The sequence below is a fragment of the Candoia aspera genome, chromosome 5 (genome assembly GCF_035149785.1).
Source record: "Candoia aspera isolate rCanAsp1 chromosome 5, rCanAsp1.hap2, whole genome shotgun sequence".
NCBI classification, from domain to species: domain Eukaryota; kingdom Metazoa; phylum Chordata; class Lepidosauria; order Squamata; family Boidae; genus Candoia; species Candoia aspera.
In genome coordinates this window covers 89,630,961-89,656,464 of record NC_086157.1, presented here as the reverse complement: position 1 = coordinate 89,656,464, position 25,504 = coordinate 89,630,961, and the positions used below count along the sequence as shown (strand labels likewise).

The 25,504-nt window shown below is 37.5% G+C and overlaps 1 long non-coding RNA gene across 1 annotated transcript in view; it reads right to left on the bottom strand.

The window, feature by feature from the left end:
• Positions 1-25,504, bottom strand: part of LOC134498367 (uncharacterized) — a 65,096-nt gene that overhangs the window by 17,955 nt on the left and 21,637 nt on the right. Inside the window, exon 2 of the long non-coding RNA XR_010068029.1 lies at positions 4,898-4,951. This is a non-coding gene — a long non-coding RNA (uncharacterized LOC134498367). The remainder of the gene's footprint in view (positions 1-4,897; positions 4,952-25,504) is intronic.

Below are 25,504 nucleotides of genomic sequence, written 5' to 3'. Positions count from 1 at the left end.
CTAAAACATATTTTGAGAGAAACTTCACATATAATGCAATGCTCCTTTTTTTAAAATAGAGAAATATAATATATCACTGTTGTTGTTCTTCAACATTTTTAAAAATGTCACTGACATAAATGATTAAGTGATTACCATATAGTATTTACTGAATATTGTAATTTTAAAATTTTGACATTTTTTTCTAATTTGTGTGTAAAGTTTTACTAAGATGTCCATGCTTTGTTGCACATTGATTAAAAAATAATCATAATAATCTGAGCATGCAATCATGTTAAGTTTACTTCTTTGCCTTACCTTATGACTATTTAAATGTGCTAATGTAATTCTAAAGCTTCAAGCTTCAAGCTTTAGAATCACTATAGCAAATTGTGCCATACAGGTTTCATCACAGCATAATAAAGAAAATGCCTCTTTATTGGATTTAATTTACAGATGGATGTTAATTCTTTAGACATAATCTATTCTTCGCCACTTGGATTTTATATGTATTTTATTTTTATTATGTTGGCTGTTTGCGTTGTAATTTATGTGTTCGATGGTTTTTAAATTGGCAATTTTATTGTAAACTGCCCAGAGTCCCCCTTTTGAGGGGAGATGGGTGGTGATAGAAATTTGAACAATAAACAAACAAACAAACAAATAAATAACGAAATCCAATTCTCCTTCCTCAAATGGCCCCCTGATATACATTTTTTGGGGGATTCATTCATATGACTGCATTAGGTTTTCCAAATAACAAAGGTTTCCCAAATAACTTTTCCTTTCAAAATTCAGAAGAATGTAGACTTCTTTTTTTAACATAATCACTGTCAACAGCATTTCACAAACTATAGGACGACAGGCACCTCTTCTGAGGAGTTTACAATCTAAGTTCCACTCAAGAAAATATCAGAAGAATAAAGGAATTAGGAAAGAAGTAAAGTAAGAAAGAACAATGGCCTTTGTCTCTTGCTATGAACCTCTTCTGGTTTCAGTGGAATAGGATCTCTGGCAAATTTATCTGGCAGTGGGATCCCAATGACCAATCATAGCTATTTTCTCTCATTTTTTTGTGTTATTGCTATTCCTATTTATCTTCCTCCATCTGGCCAGCCTTCCTCCAGTCCTACGCACAAGCAAACACATGCACACACCAAGCCTTTATTCCATGAGAAGAGAAATGTCATAATGACATCAGGGATGTGTGGGAATACACATTCTGAAGTCCACAACATATTGGGCTGTCATGCAACCCACAGACAGCTTTAAAGGGAGCTAGTGCACCATCTGTAGACAGTTCGACTCACTACTACTCATCTCTGTAGCCATCTGTTAACTTCTCAGTTTACCTGCTCTGCAAAGTAAAGAGATGGATTCCCAGAAATTCCAAGAAACAGGACATCCTCTGGGTCTGGGGATTAATGGACACCTTACTGTTAGCCAACAAACAAACAAAGCAACACAAAACCAAAATTGTCTTGATTAGAGCACTTCTCACATTTTTATTGGTCAGGTTTTAGATAAAGCATATGCACAAACTAGTACAAATTACATCTTCTCTTTTCCAAGGCTTAGAATTCAAAAGTACTTTACAAAAAACTCCTTTTTCCTAAATTAAAAGACATGAACCAATGGATTCAAGCCCTGAACCACAATACAACATTCTGTTAAACATGACAAAAGTCATTGAAATAAATGGATTTATTAATTGCCTTCAGCAGTGTCATTGAGTGTTTGCCCCATTTATACCCACTTAGCTTTGAATCTGCATTTACAGCTATATCTCTTAAGAGGTCTTCCAGATGATGATGTTCTAATTCTCATCTTCTCCCATCTATGATCCTGTCTAGCAGCATGTTGGCCTGATTAAGTAAAGAGCTCAAATGCAGATTTGTCAGCATGCAGGAATTAGGGGGTTGGAAATCAGATTAAATTGGTCACCATGCCGAGTACTGAAACATGGAAGAATACTAGAATTTTTTTTAAAAAAAAATGATGTTTGGTTTTATATAACTGTTGTGAGCTGCCCAGAGGTGTGGTTCTAAGATAGGCGGCCATACAAGTCTTTTAAATAAATAAAATGTTATTCTTCCTTCTTTTTGAACTGGAGGAAGGGATATGTGTTCAGGCAAGGACCCAAAGAGCTGGAATAAGAAATGTAGTTCCTAGTGGCAAACTAGCACTGACTGGCTGATGTCATATTCTCTGCTCATGGCCTGAAAAAACAGAATCTATGATTAGTGGTTCTGAGCTCAACTTGCAAACATGTAAACTAACCAGTATCAATAGTGTCTTGATGTACAGATAGATTTGAAAAGAAGCAAGTAGTATGGATTAATCCTCATGCATTTTAAACTGGATTCATAAGTATTGGAAGATGGGAAAGCTAGTTACCATGAAAACCTGCTGAGGAAGTGTGTAATTGCTAAAGCCATGTTAAAAAATTAAAATACTGCTTTTCTAAACACTTGTTGGACCACTGGAGACAAATTCAAATGATCCTGAAATCTTTAAGCCTTTTTGTTCTTTAAACTGGAAAACAAAACTCTTTTTCACTCACAGTGGTAAGAAGCTCTCTGTGCACAACCAGACAACTATATTTTCTCTTTCTCAAATGCCTGGGGAGCAATATGCCAATTTTCATTAGAGTGGGTATTTGAGGAAAGGGTCTGTCCCACCTCCAACTTGTGCACATTTAGAGCATCTGGTGATGCATGTTTTTATCTTCTGCCCTAATCCTACTTGATCAAAGATACATCACTTTTTTTCATTTTGAAGTGTTATGATATAATAGGAACTTGCTTTTTTTCCTTAGAGAAAGTTGAATATGTAAAAGCTTGGCAATTTCGCTGTACTTATAATCTGAAGTGACTGGCCCATTCAACATGTGTATTTCAAATCAAACCAGCTGTGCCCAAAAAATCCAAATGTCCTTCTGATTTCAACTTTATTAAAGACTCGGTCTTGTAGAAAAATTGATACACCTAGTTCCTGGCACTGCTGACTCTACTATGAATTACGATGAATGGCCACTTTATTGATTGATTGATTGATTGATTGATTGGTGCTCAACTCACAATTGCAACTCTGGAAAGCACACATAGGATTAAAACCAAACAACAACAGCTACAGCAACAATTAATAATAAAATGGTGTTTGAGGACAAACCCAGCACAACCATAAAAATACACAGACCCACACTGACAAACTCACACAACTCCCTACCCCCTGCCCAAAGGAACATCTGGGTCTTCAAGGGCTTGCAACATTCTAGTATACCCTCCATGAATCTCAGGGGAGTATGGCGTCCCAGAAGGCAAGTGCTGCAACAGAGAAGGCATGCTTCATGCGGCCTGTCAGATGACACTGTTTAATAGATGGGATCTGGACCTAGTGAACCTAGTGGATCTGGTTGAAACAGTTGGAGAGGAGCAATCCTGCAAATAACCTGGTCCAAAGCCACAAAGGACTTTATAGGTGATAACCAGCACCTTGAACTGTACCTGGAAGACTGCTGGGACTCAGTGCAACTCATGGAGCAGTGGTTAATATGAGTAGGAAAAGTAGATGAAAAAAAGATGTTTCACAAGAAATGTTAGTGTTGGTCCTTATAGGTCAAAGGAGACTCACACAATAGCATGCATTTACTTATTTATATTTTTTTAAAAGTTGGTGGGGGGAGTATGCCTTTCTGGGCATATAGTCCAAAATCAGATTACCCCTCCACCCATAAATTCAAATATGGTGATGATGAAAATAATTTCTTGAATGCAAATGTTGCCTGACTCCCAGTGACTATGGGAGATTTACAATTGTTAAAAGCATTTAAAAACAAAGAACAAAGAGTCCCCTTTTCAAGGGAGATGAGCGGTGATGGAAATTTGAAATATAAATAAAAAATAAAAAAAATAAACAAGACAAAAACACAAAAACAAAAAGCACAAGACAAAAGAACAAAGATGGCAAAGAAAACAAACCCGAAAGGGAACAAAGAAAAGAAAGAAAGGGGTGTAATTTGTCCTCACCAAAGACCTGGCCCTTCAAAATGCCGGGGTGGTGGTGGTGGTGGTGGGGCTGTTCAACTCTTGGGAGGAACCTCATTCCAGAGAGCAGGCACTGCTACAGAGAAGGCACTTTGGGCATCCTGATAAGTGGCCTTGTTTAATCAGAACATGCCAACCCTGCCAGATGAAACTATCTGGACAGCTTCAGTAAACATTACCACTAATTGCATGAACATCACAAATGAATTCTAGAACTGCAGCATAAATCATACTAAAAATGAGATTTTAAAAAAAATGTCTAACAATGTATGTTACATTTTCTCCTGTTTGGAGGTTGGTGACTTTCATGAATGAAGTCATGGCCTATATGGGAATTTACTGCAAGTGTACTCCCTGGTATGTCTGCATGCAGAGATAACTGTGAAAAAGATCTTCAGGGCATTACAGTACAGGATCTGCCCAAAGTGTTTTTTATCTTTTGAACTCTTGGCTTGATCCAAGTTGAGGCCTCCATGGCTTCTGCCTGAGTTTGCTATCTGTGTTTCATGTCTCCTCCCCCTTCATATACTCCAGTGAATCAGGGACACATAAGTCTGAACCACTTCCAAATATTATCTTGTTTTTCAGGACTTAAAAAATGTATCAGGCCCTTTGCCTAGGTTCTTGCATATTTCCGTCAAGGTCATCTTCCTTACTCTGTTCAAGTGCTCTCCTCCATATATTTTTATTCTGCGTGAAGGATGTGAAATGTGACCACAACCCAAAGTGTATGTTAATACCTTGCCCACTATGGCCCTTGACCCACCAAAATATGTTAAAGGTCCCCCTTGATCACTTACAAGTTGTCTATTCCTGACACAAGGAAGTATCTTTCCATAATAAACCAAGGCAATAAATTAAATTAAAAATACCTTTGCTTCTTGTTTGCTGTCTTTGCTTCTTGGCAGGAGCAAAGATGAAAACACCTGTTGGAAATTACATAAATCAGGCATGCTAAATTAACACACTTTAATTTGCATAATCACCACATCAATTTGCATGTTATATAAAATGCATTGCTTAGTTTTGAACTGTGGAAAGGGTATATGCATCAACCTTTTGATTTAACATTGTATGGTGGTGTTGTAAAAGCATGTGCTTAGTTCTTACTGTATTCTTTTTTTTCATATTGTCTTTCTGTGCTGCTCAGTGAACAAGGAAGCAACAGTTTCCAAGGCAATGTTTTCTGAGGCAGAATTAAAAATTTTACATTAAAAAAGGAGAAAAAAACCTATCAGGTGTGAAAAGTTGTTTTTTAAATGGGTTTCTTTTTGGTTTTTGAAGGTGTTTAATATGATGGGATTAGAAAAGAATTTCAGAAGATGGTATTTCAATCCAACATGCTGAACATTGAAAGCACAGTATATAAACACTGTATTGAATTCAGGACAGTTGTCAGCCTCCCAGGTAGACCAGACAGGAAAAACAACAAGATGAGCTAATTCTACTTTATGTAAAGCTACATTAACAGAATCTTGCAAGTCTGAAAGTACAAATCTCCTGCTATCTCTTTTTACAGCCTAATAAGTCAGGATGGATCCTCCCTAAGTTTCTTTTTGTGTCTGTTATGCAGCTCCGGGCTCCTCCACCTTTTATCTGATCCTTTCCTAGGCAGCATCTCTTCCCCTCGCCTCTCAAAGTATTTCCCACATGCCATTACAACAGTGTAATGGCTAGAGTAACAGCTTGGGATAAAAACATTGTAAATAAATAACATGTTCAATCTTTTCTGAGATTTTCTGAAACCAATATATTTTAAGCAATTTCAGAATTCAATTAAAAAAAAACATACCCTATAATCAAAGACTGTTTTTGAATTGCTTTTAAAAATGTGTTACCAAATGCAGCATCCTCCTACCTGAATAGGCAACTGAAAATCATTACGAATATTGGAATGCACGTTTTCTAATGGCCAAGCTATTCCACTTTTCATTAGGAGTAGACATTAGGTAAAGAGGTGCACAATACAATGATATAGTACATGTTTCTTATGTAGAAATACTCTAGTTCAAACTCTAGCATCTCCAAAGCTAAGAAATACTCTTCTGTGAAGACTAGAGAACTGCTCCAAGTAAGTGTAGGGGGTTATGAGCAAAGTGGACCAATAGTTAAATTTATTAAGCAATTTATTATTTTGCTGTGTTCTTGGGAGTTTTACAAGTATAGTATGGAGGCAGTAATTTCATCCTACGGTTTGTTCCATTCATCGTTGTTGGTGTAAAGATGATGGGAGTGTATAGGTGGGGCAACATGGGTGATTAACTTAGTATTGTGATAGCATGATGCAAGCTCCAGCCCTTTTGTCCATGCATTGTGATATCACACAGACATATTTAAGGGGTGGGGCCTGTGTCTCAGTGCTGTGATGCTCATTTTGTCATTTTTAAAATAGATCCATTCTCCACAATTCATCTTTTTTAAAGTTGCAGGCTGTGGCAAATTTCATAATTCCCTATCATGTAAAGTCAGGATATTTCATAAAATATTAATCTTGTGCTGAAACTGGTCCTCCAATTTCCTTTGCAAAATAGGCTTCTGCTCATCTACACATCTCAAAGTGCTTTAGAATTTTTTAAAGAATCTCTTAATTGTTTTTCACTTACCTTGTTGTTATAAGATAGCAAAATATGATGCTGTTGCTGTAATCTTTCTTGTCATTCTCAATCACACTGAAACAAAATGGAAATAATTCCTTTGGGATTATGCCTCCCCTTCCCTGTCCCCCTGTATTTTTGTTAAAATATTTAAGTTGCTTAAGACCCCTTTAAGACTCCTTTGGTGGCTACTGTTAGACCCAGTAGTTTATTTATTTTTAATTTTGTAATTAGATTTATAACTTCATCTATTATTACTTTTATTGTTTCTGTTCATCTGATTCCTGTCCTGAAAAAGACAGTGCTAGTGTAGGCATCTATTCTGTATCCATTGATGTAGAAAGAAACAAAAACTTGCAGTTCTCTGCAATTTCCCAATAATTCCCAGTAATTCCCAGTGGCTCAATAGCCTTCCTAAACTAGTTTCCTGATTTAACTATACTTACTTTCTATTCTTCTCTGTCTTGATGTTCATATGCTTGTCCAAGTCTTTTATGCTTGCCCTCCCAATTTCTTGCCTCTAGATGATTGCTTGCCTCCAATAGTTTTGCTGATCCTGCTTGTTAATCACTCTGATGTCCTCTCCAACTTTGTGCTACATTTTCTGATGTGAAGTATATATTCTACCTGAGCAATTTTAAATAATCTCTAAGCTTTCTGAAGAGACTTGACCTTCTTGACTCCCACTTACAAGTTTCTTTTTTCCAATCCTCTCATTTTTTGGAAGTTTGCTCTTTTGAAGTCAAGTGTAATTATGTTTGACTTTGAATTGCGTAGGCTAGCAAAGAAATGTTTGCACAGTGAAAGTTAGGACATTCACATAAAACCCCCAGCCACCTCATAAATCAGGTAAGGCAAGAAACCTATTCTCCATCAATGAAAATTTCAATGAGATGTTATCCTTGGAAAAAAATAATAATCTGGAAGCAATTTGTTTTTCTCCATATTGAAGAAAAATAGCTGACCAAAGGTGGGGGGAGGTAAGGGGGGAAGATACAGCATTCATGAAAACATGCAGTGTGACTTCTCTTACACAGTTTTAGGGCAGGATGAATCATCCATGCAGGACTATGGAGGTTCACTCAATTTTTTAAAGCTTCAGCGACATCAAAGAACATGAAAGACAACGCAAATGCAAGAGGTGTATTTGAGATTTTCCTTCAGATATTTTGCGGAACCCATGCACAAATATAGGAGGTAGCATTACATCTATAGTTTAATTATTGGATAAGATTAATAATTAATCAAATACAGAAAATTGCCCAGAAAAAGCATTTGAAGCAAAAAGGTTTCTGGAAAGAAAAAGCTTGCAAGCTAAAATAAAAAGCATCTTCCTTATTCTGAATCTGACCTTGATATCTACTGACACTCTATTAGTGGATCTCCAAACCAGCAGAGACTACAACACCAGGGGTGTTAAAATAATAAATTCCTTGTTCAATTTTTAGATAGGCAGGCTTCTGGAAAATGATAGAAAAGTTGTTTAAAAAGACATTGCACAGATAATTCCAGTTATTGGGAGGATGGGTTTATTTATGTAAACCTATCCCAGGGAGATATACATTGAGAAAAAAATTCACCTAAGATTATTTAACAATTTGGGAGAGAAGATGTTGTTATCTGAGTTTATCTGCCCATAAATATCTGTCAAACATAAGATGTGAATAATGAAGTAACTTATATATTAGGAAGAGTATAAAAGTGAGTCACTTCACTACCTGAAATGGGCAACGCAGTCATTCTTTCTTACATATGATTAATAATTTACTATACATTGTAAATGGGTTATTTGATTGTGTGAATATTATGCTATGCTAAATTAACTGTAATCTTCCGATCCTATTTTAGCCTGCTTTAATGTGTAATAAAATTATATGTTCAGAAAAAGAGAGAACAATGCCTTTTGCCTTCAATAATTATTTAAATATAAGTATCATGGATCTAAGATTCTAAGAGATTAAATTCAGTGGAAGTTTGGCAATATATAAAACCAATGGCTTAACTAAAATCAAGAAAAAAGGCACCTTCTTTGAATATAGAAGAGTTGCTCTTATGTATTCAAGTTATAGAAAGTTGTACCTGCAGAGCAATATAAGTCAGAAATCTGGTATGTATGTATGTGTGTATGTATGTGTGTGTATGTATATGTATATGTGTGTGTGTGTGTGTGGGTATGTGTGTGTGGGTATGTATGTGTGTGTGTGTGGGTATGTATGTGTGTGTGTGTGTGTGTATGTATGTATATATCTGAATATACTAGGGGTATCAGCCAAGATCTGATTCTCATTTGAGATTTACAGATGACACAACATGATTTCAATGGGTGATTTGATCTTCGAAGGCATGACATTCAATTTTAAATTATTTTAAGATTTGACAAATTGAAAAAAGATTCAGCTATAGGGTATAATGGGGAAATAGCAAAACATTTGCAGCAGCTTCATATTTTTGGCAGAATGGGATACAGATGGCAGGAATAGTAGAACTTTCAGGGGTCATTACCCCTACAAATTTTAAGTCAGATAATTTCAAGGATTGCAGTGTTGAATATATTTTTACAATCTTCTGCCTGCCTCTTTTAAGAAATAGATTATTATTATTTCATTTCATTAGTTTCATTAATTTAATGGGCTCTGGGTGGCTTACAAAATGTAATATTAAATTGAAGAAAAACACTTTCTCCAATCATATTCTTTAATGGCTTGACAGACTTATTGGCATGGCTCACTAGCAAAGTTAGCCCCTTATGGAAAGGATGAATTATATGCTCCTTGTGCAACATATAAAAAAAAAGTATGAAAAGTCTCTGTGTCATTACTACTGTTTTCATACACACACACACACACACACACACACACTACACACACTTTAAATCTAACAGCAGGGACAATTTCTCAGACTCACACATTGAATAAATCTGAGTCCTTCTTCTCTCTCCCTTCCACCAGAAAAAGCTACCTAAAAAATAATAGAAGTGTAACTGAAGAACCATCCCCCAAATACACTGAGAGGCAGGGTTTAAAATTCTTCATTGGCTGGTTGCTCATGTCAATATCAGAAAATGTATCACCCAAAGAGCTCAGCTGTCCTCAACTTTGTCCCTATGTAGAAAGAAGCTTCATTAATGTTTGAGAATCTGCCAGGCCAGATAATCCATCAAAACTGAATTGCCTTTGAATCTCTCCTAAAATATTCAAAGGCACCTGATTTGATTCAAAGCCTCAAATCAATTTGAAGGTTTGATTGAAAGGGGTGATTCAACTCTTTCTCTTTCACAGTGACTCACCTATTCAAAACTTCTACGGAGTTTTAGAATATAAGGCTATATATAAGCATCTTTAGTAATCCACATGAATGTTTTGTTGCTGTTGTTGTTGGGAGTCTGATTGTGAGTCTTGATGCTCTAGAGTACCCTTCTCCAAGATGTGGGTTCAGCTCCCAGGATTCCCAGCCATCTGGGCCATAATAATTCTGAGAGTTAATGTTTACACATATGAAAGGCAGTCAGCATGAGGAAAGCTGGAGTTCCTGATCTCCCACAGTTTTATGCTGATAGAGGCTACAGCCAACACTGGTGGACATCAGGTTACCTACCTCTGGTCTTAATCATGTCTATCTGCAGGTCAGCCTTAAATACCTGGCAGCTGTTTTTGGAAGATGGCTCCATTATCATTGGCTGTTTGTTTGTTTTATACAACTCATTTGCTAATCATGCAGTGTGTTGTGTTTCTTGATCCTATTTTATGGATTTACTGAATTCTTGATGTTTTGACTATTCAGAATGTACAACAGGAAATGAGGATTCATAGGTGCTTACTGAAAGCAATAATTTATAACAATTCAGGACATAGGAGTTGATGTTTTCAGCTAACACATTAGTGTTCCTAAATAATCCTTCACTTTTTAAAAATTTATGTTAGTTTCTCAGGATTTATGTTTGTCTTCATATATTAATGTAGGGTGGTTCAATTCCTCAATACTGAGACCCCCTAAAATGACAAATGAATTTGTGTTATATCTCACATGAACAACACAAATGATTTTACTGGGGTTTGGGTTGGGCAGGTCACTCATATTGGTGTCATGGTGTCAGAGTCTGCTTATTAAAGACCAAGGCTGCCATTTTTGTAGCTCTCAGCCATTGAAAAGTTGTTTGCCACTGGTCTAGAAGAAGATGTGCTATCATAAAATACATTTTCTCAAAAGTAAAATATATTTCCAACAGTTCTTTTCCAATACTGGAAATTACTTTAACTATTTGAAAATTTGCCAGGCTCCACAATATTCCTAAAAGTATTCTTTATGTAAAAGATGTTTTAAAGGAAACCTAGTAACTGAGGACCAGTGCAATTATAAGCATGTGTTTAAGAAGAGAGCAGTTGCATCGGTCCCAACAGAGACTGCCTATAGTGATTTGTAGTAAACAGCCTCAGGATGGGAATAGTCAAATCACTGATCCGTTCAACTCAGTAACATCACTACCAAGCCTGGTAGCAACTCTTCAGTGTTTCAGCAAGAGTCTTTCTAAGTGGAACTGAACATGTTGGGAATTTACACCGTGTTAAGTATGTGTGTGCTAATGCTACGCCAAAATTGGCTTGGCAATTTTATTCTTCCATGTGAATGAAACATCTGTTTTCTACTTTATTTTCAAAATACTTGAGAATTTCTTTCAAATTTCTTTTGATGCCTTCTTTAAACTTAATTTATTGTTGAAAGGTGGAGGATGCTGCTGCTGCAGTGTTATTCTTTTCTTTTAAAATCCTGCCCAACATTTGGAAGACTCCCTGGCTGCCCCCATTTCACATTCTGAGAAAGCCCACTGGGAAGAGTTCCCAGTTAGGATGTCTTTCCTCCATTATTAAAAGTGTAGGAAGCCAGGGAATCTGCAGACAGCTATACAATAAAAGAGAGGGGCATTCACAGAAACACCATTGGTCACTTGGTAACTAAATGTGTGCAAGAGTACTACATCCCATCTATGACAATTTCACCAAATTTCCCTTCTCCTTTGCAACATTTAAAAATAAAAATTATTTCATCAAATTGGATGAGAGCTAGTAGAACTGAAAACAAACATGCCAAATTTTCTGCATGGTGTTCCTGTTGTCCTCACCCTACACATTACTCAGGTTGTTTAATGATGTGAAACAATATAGTAATTCTGTAGGAAAGACGACTCAAGAGTTTTTCAAAAACCCTTTTCATTCAATAAAATGTTTAAAGACAAGACATACTGTACATACAGAGCCTTAAAAATGACCAGTTCTGACTACATGAAATAATTAAATCACAATGCTTTAAACTGCCAATGACTGAGCATCCATTCTTGTAACAATTGTCTAATCTGACAATATTGAGCATAGAAATATTCTGGATCTTTCCCAACTGAAAACAGTATTTTATATGTAGTACTTATTTTTGCCAGCAATGAGCAGAGCAGTTATTAATGAAATGAGAGGGAATGGAGTCAGGGACTCTGAAAAGAAACATTTCCTGCTTCACATTCATGTGGATCAGAGCACTGGAGGAGGGGTTGGCTCATCTTTCTACTCCCCAGAATTATATTGTAATGAAAAGATAAACATCTACTATAGCTCCAAGCTGCTATAAGAAGGAGGCCAATTTTTATGTTTCTGAGGAAATGAAGAAGCACTGAATCCAACATTTTTATGACTAGCTCTCTGGAACACTACATTTTGGCACCAATTAGTGGTTGTTTTTGTTGTTTATTCGTTTAGTCGCTTCCGACTCTTCGTGACTTCATGGACCAGCCCACGCCAGAGCTTCCTGTCGGTCGTCAACACCCCCAGCTCCCCCAGGGACGAGTCCGTCACCTCTAGAATATCATCCATCCATCTTGCCCTTGGTCGGCCCCTCTTCCTTTTGCCCTCCACTCTCCCTAGCATCAGCATCTTCTCCAGGGTGTCCTGTCTTCTCATTATGTGGCCAAAGTATTTCAGTTTTGCCTTTAATATCATTCCCTCAAGTGAGCAGTCTGGCTTTATTTCCTGGAGGATGGACTGGTTGGATCTTCTTGCAGTCCAAGGCACTCTCAGAATTTTCCTCCAACACCACAGTTCAAAAGCATCGATCTTCCTTCGCTCAGCCTTCCTTATGGTCCAGCTCTCGCAGCCATATGTTACTACAGGGAACACCATTGCTTTAACTATGCGGGCCTTTGTTGTCAGTGTGATGTCTCTGCTCTTCACTATTTTATCGAGATTTGTCATTGCTCTTCTTCCAAGGATTAAGCGTCTTCTGATTTCCTGACTGCAGTCAGCATCTGCAGTAATCTTTGCACCTAGGAATACAAAGTCTTTCACTGCTTCTACATTTTCTCCCTCTATTTGCCAGTTATCAATCAAGCTGGTTGCCATAATCTTGGTTTTTTTGAGGTTTAGCTGCAAGCCAGCTTTTGCACTTTCTTCTTTCACCTTCATCATAAGGCTCCTCAGTTCCTCTTCACTTTCAGCCATCAAAGTGGTATCATCTGCATATCTGAGATTGTTAATGTTTCTTCCAGAGATTTTAACTCCAGCCTTGGATTCCTCAAGGCCAGCTTGTCGCATGATGTGTTCTGCATACAAGTTGAATAGGTAGGGTGAGAGTATACAGCCCTGCCGTACTCCTTTCCCAATCTTAAACCAGTCCGTTGTTCCGTGGTCTGTTCTTACTGTTGCTACTTGGTCGTTATACAGATTCTTCAGGAGGCAGACAAGATGACTTGGTATCCCCATACCACTAAGAACTTGCCACAATTTGTTATGGTCCACACAGTCAAAGGCTTTAGAATAGTCAATAAAACAGAAATAGATGTTTTTCTGAAACTCCCTGGCTTTTTCCATTATCCAGCGGATATTGGCAATTTGGTCTCTAGTTCCTCTGCCTTTTCTAAACCCAGCTTGTACATCTGGCAATTCTCGCTCCATGAATTGCTGAAGTCTACCTTGCAGGATCTTGAGCATTACCTTACTGGCATGTGAAATGAGTGCCACTGTTCGATAGTTTGAACATTCTTTAGTGTTTCCCTTTTTTGGTATGGGGATATAAGTTGATTTTTTCCAGTCTGATGGCCATTCTTGTGTTTTCCAAATTTGCTGGCATATAGCATGCATTACCTTGACAGCATCATCTTGCAAGATTTTGAACAGTTCAGCTGGGATGCCGTCGTCTCCTGTTGCCTTGTTATTAGCAATGCTTCTTAAGGCCCACTCAACCTCACTCTTCAGGATGTCTGGCTCTAGCTCACCGACCACACTGTCAAAGCTATCCCCGATATTGTTATCCTTCCTATACAGGTCTTCTGTATATTCTTGCCACCTTTTCTTGATCTCTTCTTCTTCTGTTAGGTCCTTGCCATCTTTGTTTTTGATCATACCCATTTTGGCCTGGAATTTACCTCCAATGTTTCTAATTTTCTGGAAGAGGTCTCTTGTCCTTCCTATTCTATTGTCTTCTTCCACTTCCGCGCATTGCTTGTTTAAAAATAATTCCTTATCTCTTCTGGCTAACCTCTGGAATTTTGCATTTAATTGGGCATATCTCCCCCTATCACTGTTGCCTTTTGCTTTCCTTCTTTCTTGGGCTACTTCTAGTGTCTCAGCAGACAGCCATTTTGCCTTCTTGGTTTTCTCTTTCTTTGGGATGTATTTTGTTGCCGCCTCCTGAACAATGCTGCCAACTTCTGTCCAGAGTTCTTCCGGGACCCTATCTACTAAGTCCAGTCCCTTAAATCGATTCTTCACCTCCACTGCATATTCCTTAGGAATATTAGTGAGCTCATATCTAGCTGATCTGTGGGTCTTCCCTAATCTCTTTAGTCTGATCCTAAATTGTGCAAGAAGAAGTTCGTGATCTGAACTACAGTCAGCTCCAGGCCTTGTTTTTACCGACTGTACAGATGTCCGCCACCTTTGGCTGCAAAGGATGTAATCAATCTGATTTCGGTGTTGTCCATCTGGTGAAGTCCATGTATAAAGCCGTCTCTTAGGTTGTTGGAAGAGAGTGTTTGTTATGCAGAGTGAATTGTCTTGGCAAAATTCTATCAGCCTGTGTCCTGCTTCGTTTTGTTCTCCCAGGCCATACTTACCTGTAATTCGAGGTGTCATTTGACTGCCCACCTTAGCATTCCAGTCTCCTGTGATGAAAACAACATCTCTTTTAGGCGTGTTGTCCAGTAGGTGCTGCAGATCCTCATAGAACTGCTCTACTTCAGCTTCTTCAGCATTTGTGGTTGGGGCGTATATTTGGATCACTGTGATGTTAGATGGCTTGCCCTGAATTCGAATTGAGATCATTCTGTCATTTTTTGGGTTGTATCCAAGCACTGCTTTAGCCACTTTACTATTAATTATGAAGGCTACTCCATTTCTTCTGTGGTCCTCTTGTCCGCAGTAGTAGATCTGGTGGTCATTTGATGTGAAGTGGCCCATTCCAGTCCATTTCAGTTCACTGACGCCCAGAATGTCTATCTTTAATCTTGACATCTCACCAATAACCACATCCAATTTGCCCTGGCTCATAGATCTTACATTCCAGGTTCCAATGGTGTGTTGATCCTTAGAACATCGGATTCGCCGTTCACCACCAGCACCGTCGGCCGCTAGCCGTCCTTTCGGCTTTGAGCTAGCTGCGTCATCACGTCTGGGGCTAGTTGAGCTCATCCTCTGTTCCTCCCCAGTAGCATTTTGACCATCTTCCGACCTGGGGGTCTCATCTTCCGATGGTATACCGACATATCTCTGGTTGTACTGATCCATTGAGTTTTCACGGCAAGAATACTGGGGTGGGTTGCCATTACCTTCCCCAGGGATCGCATTTAGTCTGACCTCTCTGTCATGACCTTCCCGTCTTGGGTGGCCCTTCACGGTTTAGCTCATGGCATCATTGAGGTGCTCAAGCTCCAGCACCACGACAAGGTAACGATCCTTTGCTGAAGCCAATTAGTGGTGGTAGACCCATATCCATGGTCAGCTGTGAACTGTTGAAACTGATACATTCATTCTTTCAGCAAAACTCTTCACCAACACTTTTCAGCCAGCACTGGGGAATCTAATACCATGAAGCATCCTTTATTTTAATACATCTAGTAAATGTTTGTAATGCTTCATCTCCATTCTGTAAAAATAATAATTTTATAATATCTACCAAAGATTCATTGTCCGTAATAGACAGACAATAATAAATGTATTGTCCTATGTCCTGGTCGTAGAAGCAAATTTCAGTGTAACTTATATATACAGTCATTGTGATCCACACTATTGCAATAATAATAATAATAATAATAATAATAATAATAATAATAATAATAAAAATAATAATAATGGTTCTAGAGTTTGTCATCCAGCTTACAGCAATATTTTCCAGTGACAATGTATCCTAAACAATGCAGATCATCATTAACTAGCAAATATCAGGAAAGATTAGTGTTCAGTTGTAACATATATGCTTTGTATGTGAAAGGTATCATGGATATTATATAAAAATATGGATTCATTATCTTCCCAAAAGTATCCACAACCTTGTTTAGTATATTTTTATTTTAACATGTTGAGTCTTTCTGAACCTTGTAACATTTAGCTATATATTAAATCTCTGACTTCTAAGCCTTCCATTGTAAATTGAAGTGCCAAATTAGGTTGAACTAATCTATCAAACTCAGGCATAGAGGTTGGTTAAACCTAAAATTGGTTCAGGCAAGTGGCTACATGAAACATTACATGAGCCAACTTCCATTCATGCAATGGAAGATCTGCTTGCTTTCCAGCTGGGAACATAGAAGTATCTATTACCATAGAAATTCATTCTTCTAGGGGTTGGCAAAAGCATTTTCTAGAAATCATTTAGATTCTTGATCTAGATTGGGATTTGGTAACTCGTATTAATATTGTGGGTGGTACAAGCTAGCAGACCTGTGAGCGCTAGCAATCATATGCAGTATTGTTTTTTCATCCATTTGTTCAAATGTTGTTTTCAAACTTTCACATAACTACAAATACTGGCAAGGCAGTGTTTCTAATTATACTCTATAATGTGCTTACTGGCCCCCTGCACAGTAAACAAACTCTGGACAGTGGCTATAGTGCAGCTATGTAAAAATATTTTAATGAAATGCAGTCTGGTTTAATAAATTTACCAGTGTGGATAAATGTTCAAGACAGAGAAAAGTGTAATATTTAATAGATTTATGGTAACATAAGGAGCTCTCTGAATGCTAGCTACATTTGGATCTGTCATAGAGTAGGGGATATACCTTCTCTATAGTTTTAGTCAACATGTTTTATTAACTTCAGACCATTACCAAATTGTCTTGGCCTTACTGGCATGGTAATCTAAAATTTCTAGAAGGCACTAGAGAGCCTACTTCATAATAAAATAAAGCTCTAGACAGATATTAAGCCTCTATGGGCAAGGATTAAAAATGTGGTGTGGTGAGAGCACAGACTAGTTTCCAGTGTTTCTGAAAATCTAGTTCCTGTGCACATATTGAACATCAAGATCTACAACAGGTGTTGTAAGCAAATTCAATTAAATATGTTTTCAAGCTTTCACATGTCTACAAATACTGATAAGGCAGGTTCCACTTATAGTGAGGTTTCTAAATGTATAATGTGCCATAATCTGCCCCCCAAATAAGTGTGAACAAATAAACAAACAACCTATGAACAGTTATGTACTGTATTGGGGATGTTCTTGCTCTGGATTTCCTGGCAAATTAACCAGATTGATTCCTCCACCAATTCTTTGGATTAAATAATCCTACAATGGAAGAGTGGAAGAGTTAGAAAAATGCTTTCCAATGTTGTTTTTCTTCTCCATTCACCACACCGAGATTTTGTTTCCATTACAGGATCAATTCATGTGGAACAGTTAACTTGTGGCCAAGAGCCACATACAGCATAACCTGAGATCCCTTTTCGCACCCCTCAAAATGCCTTCTGATCGTGATTGTTGAAGCCTTAGCCTAGTTTCCTACTACTCTGAGGTAAATGGGTTTGTTTTTTGACATCTGGCTTATTAATGAAAATGGTATATCAGAATGGTGGTCAACATTTCTAATTTCAGAGAACTTTATTCACATCCACATTTAACAGAAATCCCTGGATAACTAATATTTGCAAAAGTATGCAGAAAGTGCATAGGAAAACATTTGGTAGGTAATGTGCCATGGTATAAATGTTTGAAAATTCTTGAAACCTTCAAACATGAAACAATTAAAAGATATAGCAACCATTCATAACTGGATTTCAAATTAAAACAAATATCTGAGGCTTCTTTTGGAATCACTTATTTAAAAAGATGACTGATAAATCTGAAAATGTTCACCGACTGAATATATGTGAAGATCAACTGTACTCCCTGTGAATTCTTGTTTGACTTGTGCCTTGACTTACAAATTTCCCTTAAACGTTTGATAAAATAATCCTTTGCCTGATTATTATAATGTTGAAGAATTCAGCCTAAAATAGCAAAGGATTTTTCTGAACTCAAGAAAAGGAGATGTGATCAAGTTCTTCAAGATTGTATTGTACTTTATGGTAAGGTGATGGTGTAGTTTCATGGTCTTTTTTCTTCTTCCTTCCTTCCTGGCTTCCAAAAATGTGTGAGAATGCATTTATTATGCATTCAAAAAGAGGAGACAGTCCAGATCTTAGCTGAGACAAGTAAAAAAAGGAGCAATTGTGGCCAGTGAAAAACTCTGGACTTGTATCTGCTTGTTGACTTATTCCACATCATCCTGGGCATCTTCTCTACCTACATGTTTCATTTTGAGGCTGTAATAATTTCAAAGGAAACTAATGTAAGTTGATATAAGATTATAAAGACCTAAGCAGGTGTGTGGATTGGAAGGGGAGAGCTGAATCTGACTTCATCCTGCTGCAAAACTGAATCACTTTGTATTTTTAGGTGCAAACTTGTATCTTGGTGGTTTTCCTAGCACTGGTTTTCCAGGAGGTGGAGGGACGTCTGGGCACAGAATATAAAATGGCTGATCATACAATCAGTGATTATGCAAAATGTTTATTATGTATATCCTTCTGTTTCCAGTTTCTTCATTAACCAAATCTATGTCAGAGTGTGAAAAGCTGTGATGCATTGAATTAACAGGCAGCAGGATAAAGTATGTTGAAAGTTATATGAAAATAAAACAGCACAAGGGAAATTAATTTGCAGGTTGCAGATTCTTTCATGTTGCTTTCAGCAATTGCTTCCTTTTTGCAAAAATATTTGCTGTCTCAGACATCCTGAGCTCACAGTATTGGGAAACAATCGTATATGGGCTACCTGAAGCTGTAGAATCTGGGTCCAGCTTGGCTACTGAAATTTCGACCCTAGAAACTATTTCAGAGAACAGAGCAAGGTAAGAGAAGTCCAGCCCTAGTGAAGAATAATGACAGGACCAATCTAAATTCAGTGAATAACAGATCTGAGAACACTAGAGTGCAAAGGCAAGTCACACAAATCATTTGCTAAGTGTGTAGCAACTATGAAAAGAAAAGGGAATATCCAAAATAAAACCCTCTAATTGTGAGATAAAAGTCTGCTTGAAGCCAAAATGACAGACACTTTGGTTTTGTTTTTTATTTTGTTTTTCAAACCACTTGTTCTTTTGCCTTTATTTCAGTTCTTTTTATGTAGAGGGTTTTTTTTCCCTTTGTAGTCTGTAGTCTTTTTCTGCCTATCAAACACTGTTGGTTGTCTTCACTTGGGCACTGTTTCTCTAGGAAGCTACATTTAGTAATGTAAATGTGTTATCTTTCCCGGGAGCAGAAACAAAGACAAAATTGCATAATTTTCTCTGTGCTTGCTTCAGATAAATATTAGAGCAGAACAGAAGGGCTCTGATAGCTGCAGTAAGAGAGTACCCTGAGAATGAAATCTTTTGGTACTGGATTACAACCTGCTATCTACCCTTGTGGAATCAGTTGCCCTGCTGTGCAAAACCATAATTAAAAAACACAGGCCTTCTGGGTGAATGAAGGGCATAGAAAATTGGTTGCATTACTGTGCTATTCTCTAGCTGTCAAAAAAGTATGCCAGCAAAAACTGTGCTGCCATCGTTTCTGATCTTTGTTCTGCCACTGAGTGCCAAAGGATACCATTTTGATGTAATGTGGAGCAAGTTAAGGACAACCACTGGTGGTTTGCTCTGGCTTTGTTCCTCCCGCTAAGTATCACCTGTTTGTGAGGAAAAACAAGCAAACAAGCCCAACAGTTACTCTCCTTAACATGTGGTGGGCAAGGTTAGAACATAGGTGAATGCTTAGTACCATAGGTTTAGCCACTTTTCAAGGTGTCTTACTAATAGATTGTGGGCATGTAAGTTCTCCATTAGTGTGACATATTAGTTGGGCTCTTTCTAAACATGGGATTAATACTCTTCTGAGAATGTACTAAACCCATGTTCAAATGTAACCTGGCTCACAGATATAGAATAAAGGCTGTGGGATGGATCTCCCCTGATGTCCCTGCTCCATGATGCTCATCCTCCATGCCTCAGACATGTCAGCCACACTACTTTTAAATATGAGTTTAGTACTTTTTCAGAAGAGTGGTGGATGCAGGCAAAGAGAGAACCAGCATGGGAATGAAGTGGGAAGGAACTGTCAACAATGAGCAACTCCATCCTATTGTTGCAAAGAAATGGTTATGATGGAAGTGAACCTGGTGAATCTGGTTCTGTCTTTAAGGGTGGCAGCACTTGGAAGTAGCATATTAGTGGCCATGGAGCTGGTATAGAATATGCAAAGTAGATCCTCCCCACCCTGCCACCCCTGCATGCAAAGTAATAAAATCAGAAAAAAATCTGGTCACTAAAATGTCTTGTTGAAAAAGCAACAGAAAACCTATAATGTATCACTCTCTTTCCTGGTATAAATAAATACTGTGCAGCCCAGTAGCAGCAAAGAGCTAGTTCTATTTTAAGCACAGATCTAGCACTAAACCTGTGATTATAAGGAGCCCATACAAGACCCAAGAAATGCTTCAGGCACTATATTGGCAGACATCTCTGTGGAATTCAGCTTTCTAGTCTTTTCTGCTACTGAAGTCAAAATGGGCTTGGAGACAGTTCCCAGTGCATATCTGCAATAGCCTAAAGTGGCCACTAGGACCTCTCAGATCCGATTCCTGATAAGGGAGTTCTGTCAGCAAATTAAAGAAAGGTCCTGCTAGAATTGGGGTTGAAGGGGTTCAAGTGAAAATTACCTGCTTTTACAATCTTTCTTTCAGGGACATGCAAAACTCTGTGTTTTCATCATGGATACAATAGTAATTGCTCAAGAAATTGAGAATAACTTTTGTCTTTCTATCAGAACTCTTTTAGACATTATTGTAATACTGGATATGGTGGAGTATGCTGGTGTTAGGTTACATGTTCTTCCATTACTCTGAAGCCTTGTTTACTTACTTTGTGAGCCTGAAAAAGTGTGTTTCTGCTTTAACAGATTTCTTAAATGAGTGGCATCCTTTTTTCAAGCTTATGTAGAAACTTGAAAAAAAGTTGGGGTGCTTAACTTTAACACAGAGGTGCTGTGCTCCTGTGAGGTCTGCTTAATGTAGAACGAGCATGTCAGTCACTTACAAAGCTGTGGGTGTGGAGTTCTAAATATGTATCCTGTCCTTAGATAAGCAAAATGCAATTGACATCCAGTGACTTCTCTATTATTTCTATGTACTGAAAGAGTCATAGAGAAGGAGAGAGCAGCATTTTTCAGATTTATCATGATTCTCCTCTCACCACTGTCACATGTTAATTTTGGCTATTCCCCTAAAGATTATGTTAAGTGGTTTTAAGGTCTCAGAAGTAGATACTTAATTGCACTGAATGTAGCCTAGGCAAACTGATTAGCTTTAAAATATGACTGACGAAGAAATAATTGCCAAAAGATATGCAAAAGAATTGTCAGCAAGAGATGATAAATGATATTGATTTTCATGCAGTGCAAAATTTAACGAACAGTAGAAAACAAAACAGCCACATGGATTTTGCACAACTTTGTTGTCTCATTTAATGACTCATATTTGTTATTTGCTCAGACAAAAGAAAGCTAATAATCTTGGATGGTGGATGTTATTTCAACTGCTCTGACAGTCACTCTGGATTTAGAATGAAAGTATCTACTGGCCACTGAGGAATATATAGCCAGGAGCCTATCCACTAAACTAATGCTTAAGTAGCAGATGCCGCCATGTATGTAGGAAGCAATAATTTCTATCAACTTCTACACCCATTGAAAATTGTAACATTATGCAGTATGTTAGCATTCATATGGGTCTTTGCCTTTTGTCAGGGCCCCTTAGCTAACACTCCAGGAATCATAATTTGGGCCCTTACTTCTATTCAAAGGCCTATGCTGTTTCTACGCCAGTTGTCTGTCCTAGCTATGTGGTAGATTTCCACTTATGTATCAGTTAAAAGTGAAAATATAACTCTTGTTTTGCAAATTACAACTATAGAAATCATTGCTATAATTTAAATGAGAATACAGTATATCTTACCATAATGATTAAGTGATACATAGGTAGCACTCTTTGTTAATGACAGAGTGCTTCAAAGTCCTTGCTGGACTCTTCATATGTAAACTGGAGTTGGATTTGAAAGCCTTTCAAAAGATAAGATTGTCTCTGCAAAGATGGGAATATGAACATTCTGTTATATACTTTACTCTATTCATGATCAATGGTCCATTGAGCTTTGTGATAGCTTTTTGAGTACTGTTTCTTAGAAGACAAACAGAAGGACAAGAAATGATAAATAAGTGAATCAGAGGGTGACTTCATTAAAGGCTTATTTACCTTTAAACTCATAGACCACTCTTCTGAACTTTTGTGACCACAAGAATCACACCAATTGTGGGGAATGGAGATTAGATACTACAGATATGCATGACTCATATAAACATACACTCACTGAAACACATGATCATACTTATCCACGTGCACATTGTATATTCACACACCTCTGTCATTCTTTTCCTTCTTTTCCATTATTCTTCTTCCAATAAGCCACCACAAATCACATTTTCCTACTACCATTAGCACCAAGAAACCACCAATTTGGTCTCCAATTATCTGGTGGGAAGAATTAGACTACTTGGTTTCTTGTCATTAATGGCAGCAACAAACAAACATAGTGGGGGAAATGGGCTGCACTTTTCATGGCTTATGGCTGTGAGACAGCAGAATGCTAGCCCTTGTTATGGAAGAAAGGCAGAGGCAAGTGGGGGAGAAACAATTTAAGGGGAATATCTAAGTATTAAAACATATGATATATCATGGAGTTGAGAGCTATGAAAGAACAAAAAGGCAATGGTGTAGCCATGAGAGAAATAATACTAGCAAAGAGGGGGAAATCTTATTAAATGTAAAAAGACTGAAAAGATATCCATTTGTTTCAATTGAGAAAGGAGGGTTCACTGAGTAAACCTTATCCTTGCATCAGCCAAATGCCCATGTTGGATTAGAAAGCAAATGAGATGGTTAATAGATGAAATGTGTTTTAGTGGATCAGAAGGTGAAGGTAATATGGACAAGACTGAATGTATGAGGTCAGCCACAATGAAAGCTAAAGAATGCAAAGATCTAATGGGAAAGAAAGACGGGAATACATGGAAGAACTATACAAATACACTGAAAAATGATCAATGGGCTTTTTGGAAAGTGAAATTAAATAGTTCTTAAAAAATATTGTTAACAATAAAATCTGCAGAATTTGTTAAGATATCAGCAGAATTGTTTGAAATCTTGCAAGATGATGCTGTTTAACTGCTGCTCACAGTTCCTAAGCAGGTATGAAAACCACAGCAGTGGCCAGAGGACAAGAAAAGTTAAGTCTAAATATCAGTACCAAAAAGGAAAGTCCTAATGGATATTCAGACTATAACAGTTGCACTTATCCTGCATATTAGTAGATAACGCTTAAGATTTTGCAATCCAGACTTGAACAATATATGGTAGAAGAACTATGAGAGGTACAAGCTGACAGACAGTATTGATGAACTGCTGCCCATTGAGTCATGAAGAGTCAGAAGTGGCTGAACAGCTGAACAACAACCCTAAATGACACAACTTTATTTAATGCATTATAACTCAATTTGTAAGAAGCCAAGATATCACAGACTGCAACAGAACTAGGAGTAACTTCCAGTCCTTCCTCATCTGTGTCATGGGTGATCTATACTCTGTCGTAGGCATAAGCACTTTACTTCTGCTTATGTTCAGCAGGCCAATATTTTTTTCCCCTGTGTGTGTGTGTGAGAGAGAGAGAGAGAGAGAAAGAGAGAGAGAGAACTTGCTGAAATGCAAATTAAATACATAATGTGTAGGAATATGATGTGCATAAATGTGTATGTATGTAGAGTGGAAAATGTAAGAACAAAAGATGGAAGAAGAAATTGACATCGCATTTGGCTATTTCTGCCTCTTCTCTACACTACTGAACAATCTGGGCAGCATAATCAGAAGACAGGTACTTAACTCACTTCTGTTCTCCAGTGTCTGGCACCCCAATGGAAAGTCATTTGTTTTCTGAGGTTTGATGCATGGCTCTTGCATGCAGCTATGCAAATGACCATTTTGGGAGCCTCTTGCCTCAGTGAGCTAGGACAATTATTTATTTAGATTTCTATATGCTAATTCCTTAGCTTAATTGATCCCAATTCTTTTGGCTGACAACAAAGATTAATCTGTTGATAGTTTTCTATTTGCATTGCTTTTAATGTAAGCACTCAATATAGCCTATTGGTTATCTGCTTGTGTGTAGGAGAGAGACAGCGTGTGAGAAAAGGGAGAATGCCTCTTTCAAGATGACTGATATTTGCATAATCTAAAAACAAAATACACAGGCTTCATTAGAATTATGGCAGCCTTCTCTAAATGGGTACTCTATTGAACTGCCTGCCTGAAGGTTAGATTAACAAAGATTGTCCTGAGGTGTTCCTTTTCTTCAAATATAAATGGACAAAGAATGAATTGATTAAAGACTTGATTGTCTAATACTCAGCCAAATTGGACAATAAACCTAAATGAAAACATTGTGAATCAATCTGAAATATTGTAATACTGCCCAGTTGGTAAAGTGGATGAAAAAGAATAAAATAGTAGTTTAATCCTGGTATCACAATCTATTTTATTCTCCCTAATATGTATGCATGTGCATGAAGGTAGGAAGGTTGATAGCCATATCTGTGTAAGCGTTTCTTAGTATGCATCACTAATGCTTTCTTGGAGACAAAGATTGAAAGATGTTTAAGAAATGTCTAATTAAATGAAAACTATATTTGTGTGCAGAAGCCTCAGACACTGGTTGCTATGTATCTGGTAGTGAAAGGAGAAGGGTTTTGTTCATGTTTACTTTTTCTTTCTTTCTGGTTTACACTGAAAATATGCCAACAAAACCTCATTACTCAGAAGTCTTTGAAACAGGCATGAAACATTAATTCAGCAGCTACTCAAAAGGGAAACTAGAACAGGAGAGTGTGATGTCTATTGATGAATGTATGGACAGATAAAGACATAAAAGCAGTGAGCTGTTTACAGATCTTTCTATGCACCACTGTTTTCTGAAATATTTTTTCCTCTCTAGCTAGGCTACTCCAATTAATGTGGTGGCCCCATGCTCCCTTTTCAAAAGTTCTCAGAAATTAGCTCCAGACCAAATTCTCCAGAGTACCTTTCACATTTGAATCTTGATGGCAAACTAAGCAGGCTACACCCAATGGTATAAAATATGAAAATGAACCAGAACTGGTTAATATTTTCTTGCAAAAGAAATAAGAAAAACACTGAAATTGAGCTGTGTTTTAAGATTATCATTATCTCATTAGCCTTTGTTTGGGCAATCTGAAGATGTGAGCAGTGTGGTTTTTAGCAGCCTTCACC